The 13,681-nt window shown below is 39.9% G+C and overlaps 1 pseudogene; it reads right to left on the bottom strand.

Moving 5' to 3' along the window:
- Positions 1-12,366: 12,366 nt before the first annotated feature.
- On the bottom strand, positions 12,367-12,900 carry LOC105743867 (annotated as a pseudogene).
- Between the last annotated feature and the right edge of the window lie 781 nt (positions 12,901-13,681).

Genomic DNA, 13,681 nt, shown 5'->3' with positions numbered 1-13,681 from the left:
CATGTGGTGCTGGGGGATTGAACCTCGGTCCCTGTGCTTTGCTAAGCTTGTTCTAAGTAGGTGCTTTAGACCACTGAGCCATCTCACCAGCCCAAGATCCAGATTTTTAATAGTGATAAAGTCTTATTTGTGAAAAAAAAGGTGCACCTCACAAAGCAACCACTACTTCACATTGGAGTGAAAGGACGGGGAAGCACATGGTCCAGGAATAATGGCTAACAGACTGTCTCCATTGCTCTTCTCTCATTGCTGGGACAAATACCTGACACCCAAAATGAAGGAAGGAAAGGTTTATTTCGTTTGCACTTACTGGGGATTTCAGTCCATACCTGGCTGGCTCCAAGGCAGGTGGTACAGGGTAGAGAGTATTAGTTCATGGCAGTGGCAAAGAGCAAGAGGAGCCTAAGGAGGAGTAGCAGCAACAATGGCAACAGAAAGCAAGTCTCTCTCCCTTAAATTGCATTCAGGCTATATGTCCCAGGCTGGGGAAGGACTCACATCCATAATCCCAGCAGCAGTAAGACCCATAATTGCAGTGGATCAAGTCCCCACCGCATGACTGCATTAGGCTTTGGGGGAACAACTAGACTCAAACCATAATACAGACTTAGAGATTGGTGGTGGGGAATAAGGTTTGTTGTTAGGCTGGACAAGGAACAAATGTTTTTCCTTATAAGAGCAGGTGTATATATTGGTTTACCCACACCATTTCTAGCTTACATCTCATGATTCATATGCCATAAGGATTAAGACTTTTGCCTGCCAGAGGTGTCTCAGTTTAAATAGTAAATCATATGATCATCTTAATTACAAACATTTGGTTCAATTTAATTGTTTAAAAAATATGCATATGCCTCTGTTATGAAATATGTGAACTAAAATAAAGCTTTAAAATTAGAAAAACTGTATATTGGCTTGTGATCTTGTCTTTGCTGGGAGAAGGTTAGAGCCAAGGGGCATGTGTAGTGTCATTTGTTCTAGGAGTGGGAGGGGTGGGGCTGGCAGGGAATAGACATCACTTTCTTTCTTAGCCTAGCATGAAAATTATAGAAATATATCGTAAAAGTCTTCTCATCCAATGACTGACTGGGACAGACCATTGAGTCAAATTAGCACTATTTCAGGAAAGCAGGTGACAGTTAGAAAGCATGCAGATTTGAGAACTTTGGGAACTTCAAAATAACTCCTGGCAGAAGAAAAAGAATAGCATGTTGACAGGAAAACCTCACTTATGTGTGATCTGAACTCTGCTTGGAGCAGGCACAAACCTAAATCATTTAAATTTGGATTATTGTGTGCTTGTTATGGTTTGTGTCTGGTTGTCCCTCCAAAGCCTCCTGCAGTGATGGGATAGACTTCTAGAGTTTGTGATTAATTCATGATCAAAGACTGGGATTATGGGTCTGAGTACTGCTGGGATTATGGGTATGAGTGCTACATCCAGGCTGGGGCAGATAAGTAGGGGAAAGACTTGCTTTCTATAGCCATTGTTGCTGCTATTACCCCTCCCTTGCTCTCTGCTCCTTGCTGCTGCTATGAAAGTTTGCTCTGTGCCACGTGCCACTCTGCCTTGGAGCCACCTGAGTATGGACTGAAACCTCCAACAACTGTGAGCTAAATAAACCTTTTCTTCCCTGAATTTGTCCCAGCAACAATAGAAGAGTAACTGAGACAGAATTTGATACCAGAGGAATGGGATCATTGCTGTGACAACCTCACTATGTGGATTGCAAGCTTTTGCAAATGGCTTATGGGAAGACGTAGGAAAGGTTCAGAGATGTCACCCACAAGAGAAGCACTGGAACAACTTTGGCTGTTCTGCATGGGAGATTCTGGTCAGAGCTCAGAGAACAGAATGCTCATGGAAAGCCTGCCTGTAAAGAACAGGATGGGAAGGTTTCTGCTGGGAAGAAGAACTACACTGGTTGTGGCCTTTGGATGATTTGTATTATGGCTTGGCAGAAAGTTTGTCTTCTCTTTGCTCATGTCCAGAGACTTAGCCTGAAACTGAGATTAAGCATAGTGGACTGATTAATCTGGCAAAAGATGTGTCAAAGCAGTTAAATACTGAGGCAGTGGCATGGCTGTTGTTGGGGGCTTTTAGCCAGACTTAGGTTGAGAATCAAGAGAAAAGAGCTCATGCAGCAGGGTGATTTAAAATATTGTGAGTCTGGCCAGAAAGGAAGCTCCAATAAAGCCATGGAATGCAAATATAGAGCTGAGAGGATCTCCATTGCAGAGAAAGAACAAGAGAATGGAAAAGATGGCCTGAGGGCATCACAGGAGGAGGGAGGTCTCCATCCTTGGCAGCCTCAGAATTGCAAAGGTCCAGGACCTTGCCTTGAGGGGAAGGCCACAGAGCCCCAGGTTCCAGAATGGTGCCAACATGGAGAATTTATTCCTCGGAATTAGGGTCAAAGTGCTCAAGATCCAGGCACTTGACCCCTACAACCAAGAGAGAAGAAAGCTTGGCTACTGACTCAACTGGCAGCAGAGCTTGGCATCACATATGGCATTGGTTTTAGGCACTTGCAGAATGCAGTTTTGAGGTTAAGAAGGTTTCCACCTTAATTTCAGAAGAAGGCCTAGAAGTCCAGGCAGTGTGTCCCTGGGAGGACAACGTGTAAAGCTATGAGTGAGAAGCCTATTTAGTGGAAACCCCAGACGTCTTCAAAAGCCAGAAATGTGGATCATCTAAGGAAACTGCAAGGAGGGAGCAAAGCTGGCCTAAGAGAGAAGCCATGGGAGGTACCAGTAAGAGTTCCATAGGGGTGGAGCCACATGGAGCTTAGAAGATGCCACAGATTACTTTAGATGTTCCACATGGAAATACAAGACTTAATGTTTGCCCTGCTGGATTTTGGACTTGTGTTGGTTCCAATGCTTTGTATTCCCCTGTTGTTTGTACATTTTAGAATGTCAATGTTTATCTTGTGCTGTTGAATGTTGGAACTGTTTAAACTTTTCATTTGTACAGGGGCTCATAGACAAGTTTGCTTGGATCTTGGACGAATCTTGCGACTTGGACTTTGCAGTAATGTTGTAACTCTTAGGACTTTGGCAACTCTTGGAGATGGACTAAAATGCCTTTTACATAAAGGGATGTGCATGAGTCCTTCCAGGGGTGGAGTGTTATGGTTTGTGTCTAGTTGTCCCACCAAAGCCTCCTGCAGTCATGGGGAGGACTTCTTTTGTGATTAATTCATGATCGAAGGCTGGGATTGTGGGTGTGAGTACTGTTGGGATTATAGGTGTGAGTGCTACACCCAGCCTGGGGCAGATAAGGAGGATGGAGACTTTCTCTCTGTAGCCATTGTTGCTGCTGTTTCTCCCTTTACTCTCTGCTCTTTGCCACCACCATGAAAGGTTGCCCTCTTCCAGGTGCCACTCTGCTTTGGAGCCAGCTGAGTATGGATGGAAACCTCCAGTGACTGTGTGCTACATAAACCTTTCCTTCCCTGATTTTGAGTGTTGGGTGCTTGTCCCAGCAATGAGAGAAGAGTGACTGAGACAGCGCTCATGCTGAGGAAATCAGAAGGGGAAGAATGAGAAGGAAAGGGGAAGTTCTCTTTGCTCTCTGCACAGGTACTTGGAGAATACTATACTAGCTTGTTAAACGTGGGGGATTGCTTTTTTTTCGGTTTTCACGCTTTTTTATTTTTCTTTGGGTTAGTTAGTTGGGTTGAGGTTGAGGGGGTTGGGGGCCTGGAGCTCAGCTTAATCTGGTATTTGTAGTGAACAGTGAATTCCATGCCACCCTCGAATGCTGCTCCATGTTTCCTACGGATCCGGATTGCACTGTCAGCATCGTATAGCCCCTTCCGCACTGAGAATGACGATATGCTTACAGACGCTTTTACTTTTTGAAGGAGTTAGTGTAGTTCTATTTTCTCATATCTAATAGTTTAAGGAAGGAGGCAAACCTAAAGCCATTCCGACATAATTGCTAATTAGTTTTGTGAACATAATCAATCCATGCTTTTCAATTGCTAAGTAATGTTCCATCGAGTGGACTGGCACAGTTTACTTATCTACTTACCTGTGGATCAACTTTTGGATTGTTTTTAAGTTCTAACTGTGACAACTAAAGCTGCCTGAAATTTGTATGCAAATCATTGTCATTTACAAGATGTGACCAAAACATGGGAATGTTTAAATTAAAAAAGTACTTCAGGGCTGGCCAGATAGCTCAGTGGACTAAAGCACCTGCTTAGGCAAAGTGCAGGGGCTGGGGTTCGATCCCTGGAGTGCTGTGCTGGTCCTGCCCAAGGGGCACACTGAGACAGTGACAGACTGGGCATGGTGGTTCAGGCTTGTAATCCCTGTTTGGGAGACTGAAAACAGTAGGATCACTACAAGTTCAATCTGTGTAGTGAGACGCTGTAGATCCTGTACTAAATAAATAAAAAAAAAATTACTTCAGTAAAAGACATATTGCCATTAAACGCTCTTAAAATACTCTACCTAACTACGACTCTTTTTGCATAGGTCTTGCTTTATCTTGGTCTTAACCATCTAGCAGAAAAGTATAAAAACAAGGTACAAGAAGTAAAGCCATGCTGTTATGTTGAGCAGTAGGGGACTTAGGTCAACAATTTCTGACATTGCCAGTGAAGCGGAAGACCCAATACTATTATGGACTACTGGACTCTTTTAGAATATTTTGCTGAGTGTTAAGGTTTGTGTCTAGGTGTCCCTCCAAAGCCTCATGCAGTCTTGGGGTGGCTTCTGGAGATTCTGATTGATTACTGTGGGTGTGGATGCTGCATCTGCCCTGGGGCAGGTAATTTGCATTACAATGCAAGGTGGGAAGAGAAGCCAGCTGCAAGAGCTGCTGCTACCCCTTCCTTGTGCTCTTGCTCTTTGCCGCTGCCATGAAAGGTTGCTTTCTGCTCTGTGCTGCTCTGCGTTGGACCCAGATAAGTATGGACTGAAACCTCCAGTAACTGTGAGCTAAATAAACCTTTCCTTCCTTCATTTTGAGTGTTGGGTATTTGTCCCAGCAACGAGAGAAGAGTAACTAAGACACTGAGTTAACACACCTATAATATTCAAATAATGGAACTAAGCAAAAAAAAGGGGATACAGAATAAAGTCCATTTTGTATCTGTGTATTCAAAATGGTTAAGATAGATATATAGTTATATTCTCTTAATGAATAGAGGGATTTGTTCTAATGGTGTTTGTAAATAGGATATCATGTCCGCATCTTGTACAGCAATTAACCACTGGGAAGAATGTATGCAATGTGTTAATTATTGAAACTGTCCTACCAATTTGATTTGAAACTGTCTCATTGCTATTTGTTTCTCAGTAAATTAGGGGAAAAAACAAATACTCTGCCTTACTTTTGAAAACGTATATCCCATTGTCCTCGTGCTTTCTGAAGTAGCTCCAGATCGTCCCTAGTGAGTGTAGTGAGTTGTGCTGTGGCTGTTTTAACGTCCTGAACTGATTCAAAATGTTCACTTTTCTCTTTGAAAATCAATTTTATTGGGCCATTTTTAGCATACCTAGGGTGAATAAAGATCAAAGTGTTTGCTCTTCGTGGTGGTTTTGACTTAGGGGAAGAGCCAGACATCATAAGGTGCCAGATTCAGCGAGTAAGGTGCATGCAGAGGCAGCCTAGAGCTCGTTGTGTGACGGAAATCAGCCTCAGCAATCTGAGTCGACTTAGAACACAAGGAAGCCGTACAGAGAAGGACATTAATGAAGGAGGACCTCCAGAGGAGCTGCGGACAGGGGCAGGAACGGGGGAAGAAGTGAATTCAGAATATGGAGGCGGATTCGAAGGGGAAGCAATTTGGCAGTGCATCCTTCACTGTAACGAAACTTTTAACTTTTAACATTCATTGGGTCACACCTCATATGCTTGTATTTCACTGGAGTAAGATAATCAGTGGGAAGGTTAGGTAGGAAAGGCACACTTTTCATTTTGAGAAACTGAAAAATTGTTTTCCAAACTAGTTACAGAATTTTAAATTCGAACCAATAGTGGGAGAACTTCAGCTGCTGTAGATCATTCCCACACTTGGAATGGTTGGTCTTTTTAATGCTGGTTATTCTTATAGGTCTATAGATAGGTCTATAGTAATATCCCATGTGATTCTAATTTATACTTTCATAATGCTGAATAATTTTTAGCATTTTTTCTTGCCCTATTCTGAGATCTGTGTATCTTCATAGGGAGGCTTGGTTAAAATCATTTGCATATTAGATAATATGAACTTAAATATATTTGAAATATATGTATGCAGATATACATTCACAAACATATATGAATATATATATGAATATATATGAATATATACTTGTGAATATATACTTAAAAATTTCAAATTGGGTCTTTCAAGAAATGAAACAATTTATTTTTGATGTCAAATTTACTGACTTTGTGTGTGTGTGTGTGTGTGTGTGTGTGTGTGTGCGCTGTGGCATTACGTAAGAACTTTCACCAAATTCAAGGTCATTAAAATCTTTTTCTATATTTTTTCATGGAAATTCTATAGTTTCAGCTTTACATTTAATCTTTGATATATTTGAATTAATTTTTATAAATGGTGTGAAATCAGAGCCAAGGTTAATTTTTCTGACATATGTCTGTCTCACAATTCTAGCACTCTTTGTCAAAATGGTTTTCCTTTTGACACTGAATTGTCTTGGTATCATGTTGAAACTTAATTGGACATGTTTTTGTGGGAATCTTTTGATTTTCTTTCTACTCTCATAAAATCGTATTATCTTAAGTACAGTAGCGTTTTGAGTCTTGAAATGAGGATCATATACTCTTTTCAAATTTTTATTTGTACAGCTTTCTGGATAAGCATCTAGATACATAAGAATATAAGCTTGTCCATTTTTACAGAAAGTACAACACTTGGATTTTAAGATTTCACTGAGGTACAAAACAATTTTATGGGAATTGGCATCTTGCAATATTGAATCTTCAATTCCATAAATATGACATATGTGATCACATAATTATTATTTAGCTTTTATAAGCAAGGTATAATTTTTACTGTATATCACATATCTTTTCACTTTTTGTCCCTACATATTTCATATTTTGATGCTATTGTAAGGAATATATATTTTAGAATTTTTTTTTCGTGGTACCAGGTATTGAACTCAGGACCTAGCACTTTCTGGGAGAACACTTACTCCACTGAGCTATCTCCCTGGCCCAGGAATATACATTTTAATATGTTATGATTGGTTGTGGTTATTACTTGGAAATATTTATTTTTGTGTGGTAACCTCACTTTCTGCAACCTTGTTAAACACAATTATTAATTCTTAAAGCTTTTTTGTCACGTGCATGGAATTCTCTACTTACATGACTATGAATAAAAAATTTAATGTTTTTGCTATAAATTGTGAACTTTTTGCCTCATTATACTAACTATAACCTAACTACAATGTGTTGATCAGGAGTGAAAAGAAAGATGTTCTTACCTTGTTAGCTACTTCATGGGAAAGCATTCTGAGTCATGTTAGCTGTAAGATTTTTGTGGATGCCTTTTAATAGATTGAGATATTGTCTATGATTTCAGTTTCCTGAGAGTTTTTTTAAAGCAAGAATTAAAAGTTAATGTTTCATCAAATGCTTTTCCTATATATATTGAGGCAGTCATATCATTTTTTAATGTATTAATATAGAGGATTTCATTGTTACTGATTTTTGACAGCTAGACCAATTTTGCATTCCTAGGCTAATCCCACTGAATCATAATGTACCATTACTTTGGAAATTTGAAGATAATGTTAAAAATTCTTTGAACTAAAATGTATCTCTCCTTCTTTAAGTTTGTTGGCTTCAGTGAGGAGAAAGTGGCTAAGTCAGACCCCTTGGCATTTTCTTCATAAACCCTGCTGTCTGAAAGGCAAATATGCAGTCTGATGTTGCATCTAAGATCAACTTTGCTTTGAGAAAAGCCACTTTTTCCTTTTAAGTACCTCCATATTAACCTCTTTGTGAAGAGCTGCTTCAATAGACATAAGTGAGAGGAATCTTTGTATTATTAATAAGCTCTGTGGAAATCATATATCGTCACTTAGAATGCTAGTATATGCATACTCTGGTTTCATTTGTACTTGGTAAAGTTCTTTGGGCTCAGTTTCTTACTCTTTTTTCTTTGTTTTTTTCAGTTTTTGAAACAGGGTCTCTCCATGCAGTACAAATTAGCATTGAACTCACTTACGCAGCGCAGGCTGGCCTCCACTTGCTGTGCTCCTCCAGCCTCAGCCTCCCGAGGGCTGGGATCACAGGCGAGTGCTCCCACACATGGCTGCCTTGCTTCTTCTTCGATTAGAGACTAATAGTAATGCAAAGCCCTGTCTGCTGGAAACTTTTTCCATTGACAGCAAAGGATAAGATTTCATAAAGTTCAACTCCTCCTTCTTTGGTATTGGGGAATTAGGAGGTCTATGAGCACGTTTTATGCTATCTCTTCCCTGCAAAATTAGTAAGTTCTTATTATTCAAAAAGCAAAATGTTGGAAAAATGGAAGAAATGTCACCTATAGTTCTATCATCCAGAAAACAATCACTGCTGACATCAGAGTATATTCAATATTGATTCTTTCACAGTGAATATTATTTGCATTACTTGTACATTAATATTTATTGTGAAAATAAATATGTCTATGTTTTTAATAATATATTTCTGCTTTAAAAATAGTACATACTACAGCAAAAGGAAAACAATACTTCAATAAAGTGAATGTGAAAATTATCACCTAAAAATTATCTCTGCCTATCTTTACTTCTTAGAATATTTTCACATATAAATAATCACCTGGAAATAGCATTTCTTAATAATTTTAGTAATAAATCTAGGTAAGAAGCATCAAGTGAACAAGATAGCTTTCATTAAACACAAGGTATTTAGACATTCCCAAAATGAGCTTAATTTATCTATATTTATTATAAATAATGGGATCCTGAAGACTAATTGTGCCATGCTTATTTTCCCATTGCAGAGACAAAAGACCTGACAACATGTTAAATGAGGAGAGGTTTATTTTGGCTCACAGTCTGTAGAAGATTCAGCCCATTGTTGATTGGTTCTGAAGTAGGGTGACACGGCAGAGGGGTATGGAAGAAGAGGAACAATAATAGCATGGAGGTAGGAGGAAGACAGAGATCAAGGGTGAGGGAAGGAGATACATCCTTCAGGACACATCCACAGTGACCCACGTCCTCCCAGGCTTCTCCTCCCAGCATCACATTTAGCTGTAAACTCATCAGCTGTGTCACAACCCCATGTTCAAATCACCTCTCAAAAGCCCCACCTGTAAGCAAATGAGGCTTTGAGGATATCTAGCTAAAAACCATAACAAATTTCAATCAGAATTGTGAGTGTGTGTGTGTGTGTGTGTGTGTGTGTGTGTGTGTGTGTATTTAGTCTAGGGTCTACAGGATCTCACTACACAGATGGGACTCATAGTGATCATTTTGTTTTCAGCCTCCCAAGTGCTGAGATTACAGGTGTGAGCCAACACACCTAGTCTCAATCCCCAACTCAGTATGCCCAAGGGCCAAGGCCAGCACAGCACACTTGGGATCGAACCCCTGTCCCTGTATCTGCCTAAGCATTTGCTGGCCCAGAAGAATATTTTAAAAAGTGTATCTGAAAAGTCCTGAATACTGACACATCAGAATATTAGAACACCTGATATTTACCAGAAAGAAAACATGATTATTAAAGTTCTCAAAGGATGTTTGAGTTTACACTGTACTCTAAATGAATAGGAAGTTGAATTAATACAATATAGTCAAGTTGCCTGGTTCAAAAAATTAGACATAGGGACACAACTGCACTACAGAGAAAGCAACAGATGGGCTTGCTGACCAACAGGCACTAGTACATACACTCCTGTACAGACTGAAAGTGACACAAGCTTAAAGTAACTCCTTGAGAAATGTGCTAAGCCAGCAGAGCTTATACACACTTGAAAACAGAGGCTACTTTGAGCAGGTCATCCTAGATTTATTGTAGTAGCTAGTTCCTTAAAAGGTAGTATATTTGGCTTTCTCTTCATAAGCCGGCTTGTGCTTATCTTTTATGTCATGGCAGGGACCTAAGCTAAGATCATATTTTTCATTACTTGGGAGGTCCTAAATCTTTATGACTGTGTGGTTCTTTTGAGTATATGTAATCACATTTTCCATCGAAAGAGAGTCTAATACTCCAACATTGCATCTTTGTTAAAATCTTTTAGCTAACATAGTTGTGAGAGCAAAAACTTGCTGTAAGAGTGGCAAAATTAACTAATTGTTCAGTAAGAATTTCTTTGCAGACTTTATTTTTGATAGCAAAATACATAAGGTTGTCATTTCTAAAAGTTATCTTTTGAGATAATTAGAGATTTATATGGAGTTACACAAATACTACAGAGAGATCCCTTGCCTAATATATTCTACCTGGATTTCCCTTGCAAACATGTGGCTCTGGAGTGGCCACCATTGGCCCATGCACCAATGTGTGCTCCACAGCTTGACACTGTTGGAGGTGGTGGGACTTGGTGGTAAGTACTCATGTCATTGACATGAGCTCTTGAAGGAGATTTGGGGTTTCTCTACTCCCTTTCTCACTTTCTTTTGCTTCCTTGTTATTCGATGATCAATTTTGCCTTGCTATAGAGTCAGGTTATGATGTGCTGACTTATTCTAGGCCTAAGAGCATCAGGGTCAACAGACCAGGGAACTGAACCTGTTTGTAGTCTTGTTTTGGATGCTAACAGTACAGAAAATCTTGATTCACAATCAGATATTGGGAATGGAAGGCTTTTCAGTGCTTTTGTGGAAATCTCAAAATGTTCTGCTTTGGCTTTAATTCATAATGTATGGAGATCTGAAATTGTCTCCAACATTTTTTAAGGTCAGCCTTCATTTTTGGTCTTAAACAGTTGATCCTTTTTTAGCTTCAACACTGAAAAATGGGTCATGGCTCCTTTCTTTTCCAGTTTTGGGGTCATTTGTGGTTGAAAAGTTGTTATTTAAGGCTGAGATAAATGATAATATACCAGATATAAAAGAAAAAAAAAGGTGTCTTGGTTACTTTTCTCTTGCTGCTGAGACAAAATTCCCAATGCCCAAAGTTAGGGGGAAAAGGTTTATTTAATTCACAGTTTATGGAGCTCTGAGTCCATAATCAACTGGCTCAATGGCAGGGTGGCATGACTGGGAGGCAGCAGTTCATGGGAAAGACAGCAAAAGCAGCAAGAGCCAAAAGGGAAAGGCAAGACCCTCTCCCGCCTTACATTGTCTGAAGACTACCCACCCTAGGATGGGTGCAGCACACCCCCCAACCCCAACACTAGTCAGTGAACAAATCACAAACTCTACATCAGCCATTTCTGAGAAGTCTGCTCCCATGACCACCTGAGGCTTTGCGGGGACATCCAGGCACCAACTGTAACAGAAGGCCTTTGCTCAGTCTCTTTCAAAATCTCGGCCCACTTCAGACATGGTAGAAGTCCCAAAATTCTCTCATCACCCCCATAATTCCAGCTTGCATTTGAATGCAGCCACTCAGTTTGAGAGCTTGAGCACAATTATCCTTTTCCTTTGAAATGACAACCTCAGTTCACTGAGCTAGTAGAATATGTCACATGAGTAAGCAAATTTTGTGAACCATTCTGTGTCCCTGAACTCTAATGCCAATGGTGAGTGCTTTTCTAAAAGAAATCTCTGGACTAGTTCTCATAACTCAGAAACTCTGGCCAGTGATCTATCTTTGGAACATCATCTCTCTTCTGTGTATAAGAGAAGATGTGTATGCTTTTCATGTATTTTTTCACAAACTGCCTGAATAGATATGAGTTAAGGGCATATACTTTATTTTTTTTTTCAACTGAGTTAAGTCTTTTTATTCTTTCAGTAATCTCTTCCAGGTTAACTACTTCCATTGCAGGTGATGAGATATATAAGGCTCCACTTCAAATGTTGGCACTGCTGTGAACATAGCCTCTTTCCCTTCTCTGCAACTCAGAATTAAAATTTGATTCTAGTCTTATATTCCAGTCCTACAAGTAGTTCCACTGCAGAAGTATTTGAAGACAATCTTGCACTTTTTAGCAGTGGTCTCTGACCAGGTTCTATCTTCTCCATGAACACTACAATGGACTTCGTTTAAACACGTATTAAACTAAGAGGCATTCTCTCAAATGGGTCTAGATGCACTTTATTTTTAGACAACCTACATGATGTGCTTTTTTTTTCCCCTAAAAACCAATGCCTCCACTCCAAATAAATCACAGTCAAAATAAACAAAGCATTCAAGATGACAACAGTCCCATTGTTTAAAATCCTGGTGTGCAGGTGACAAGCAGCAGCCAATTATGACAAGTGATAGATCCAAGGTTACCATCAAATCCATTAACATTTTTCCATTTCTAAACCATCCTTAAAGAAAATCATCAGTGGGGTCACACCATCCTCACAGTAGTCCCGGAGAGCAACCATGCCATCTGGATTCATGTTTGCACCAATAAAGAACTGATAGTTTTTGAAATTAGCAAGGATATGTTCGATTTGCTCTGCAGCCCCTGTCATAAATGGTTTTACTCTTTCTGGTCTTTGTTCTTCACGTTTGCCTTTGATTGATCTCATATAATCTTTGATGTACTTCTTGTAGGCCTCTTTTGTGAAGCTGGCTTCCTACAAGTGGTGGTTCATTGCAATATCTACTCCAGTGACTACTGTGCTTTTGGTGTCTTTGCTTTCTGGCCCTTCACCAGAGGCATTGCCACCAATGAGCGAGTCGACAATGTTACCCTCTGTTCTGCTGACCATCTTGCCCTCCACCTCCAGGCACAGCCCATCTGCAATGTCCTGGATCTTGTAAATGTCAGAGAATATCTCATTGTGGCTGATGAGGTCCCAGTAGATAATCATGATGTGGCTGAGGAAGGCGGTGGCCGTGCAAGCATAGCTGGAGCCTGGAACTCAGAGCGAGCATGGTGCAGCCAGAGCAGTGCTCCAGAGGGGTGGAGAGTGGACAGAAAAGCAAGGGCATGTACTTTAATGTGCTTTATAATTTTAACCCTATTCTGCAAAATATTCTTAAATTCCATTTCACAGTATCTATTGTACCTTTTGGATTATTTACTCTTTCAGGTTCCTACATGAAGGAGACAAAATTATTTTTATTCATGCGGTTCTGATGAGGGAAAGGAGAAAAGAAAGAAGAAAGGGAAAAATATATATGTATAAACACAGGATATCTTGAATAATTGTACTGCTGATTTCTACTGGTGTATTGTAAGGAACAATTAATGCTTAAATTTTGTTGTTTTTTCTGTTACTTTTTTTGACCAATTTTCCTGCTTATGTCTGGTAATCTGAATAACTAATTTAATTTTAATTTATATTTTATGTATATTGTACAGTGTCTCACTATGCAGCTTGGACTCTAGTGACCCTACTGTTTTCAGCCTCCCCAGCACTGGGATTACAGACGTGGGCCACCACACCTGGACTCCATCATGGCTCAGCTCAACTGGGGGCAGGGCTGGCAGGGCATGTGGTGCCAAGGATCACACCCTGGTCTCTGCACTTGCTTCAGCAAGTGCTTAGCCCCCTGAGCCATCTCACCAAACAAATTTGTTGTTATGCAACATAGCAACCATTGTTGAACTCCTTTATCATTTTCTTTTCATTATTTTTTATGCTCTTA

This window comes from Octodon degus, unplaced genomic scaffold (genome assembly GCF_000260255.1).
Source record: "Octodon degus isolate 3935 unplaced genomic scaffold, OctDeg1.0 scaffold00180, whole genome shotgun sequence".
Lineage (NCBI taxonomy): Eukaryota > Metazoa > Chordata > Mammalia > Rodentia > Octodontidae > Octodon > Octodon degus.
The sequence above is the reverse complement of the archived record's forward strand: the minus strand, read 5'-3'. Positions and strand labels throughout refer to the sequence as shown.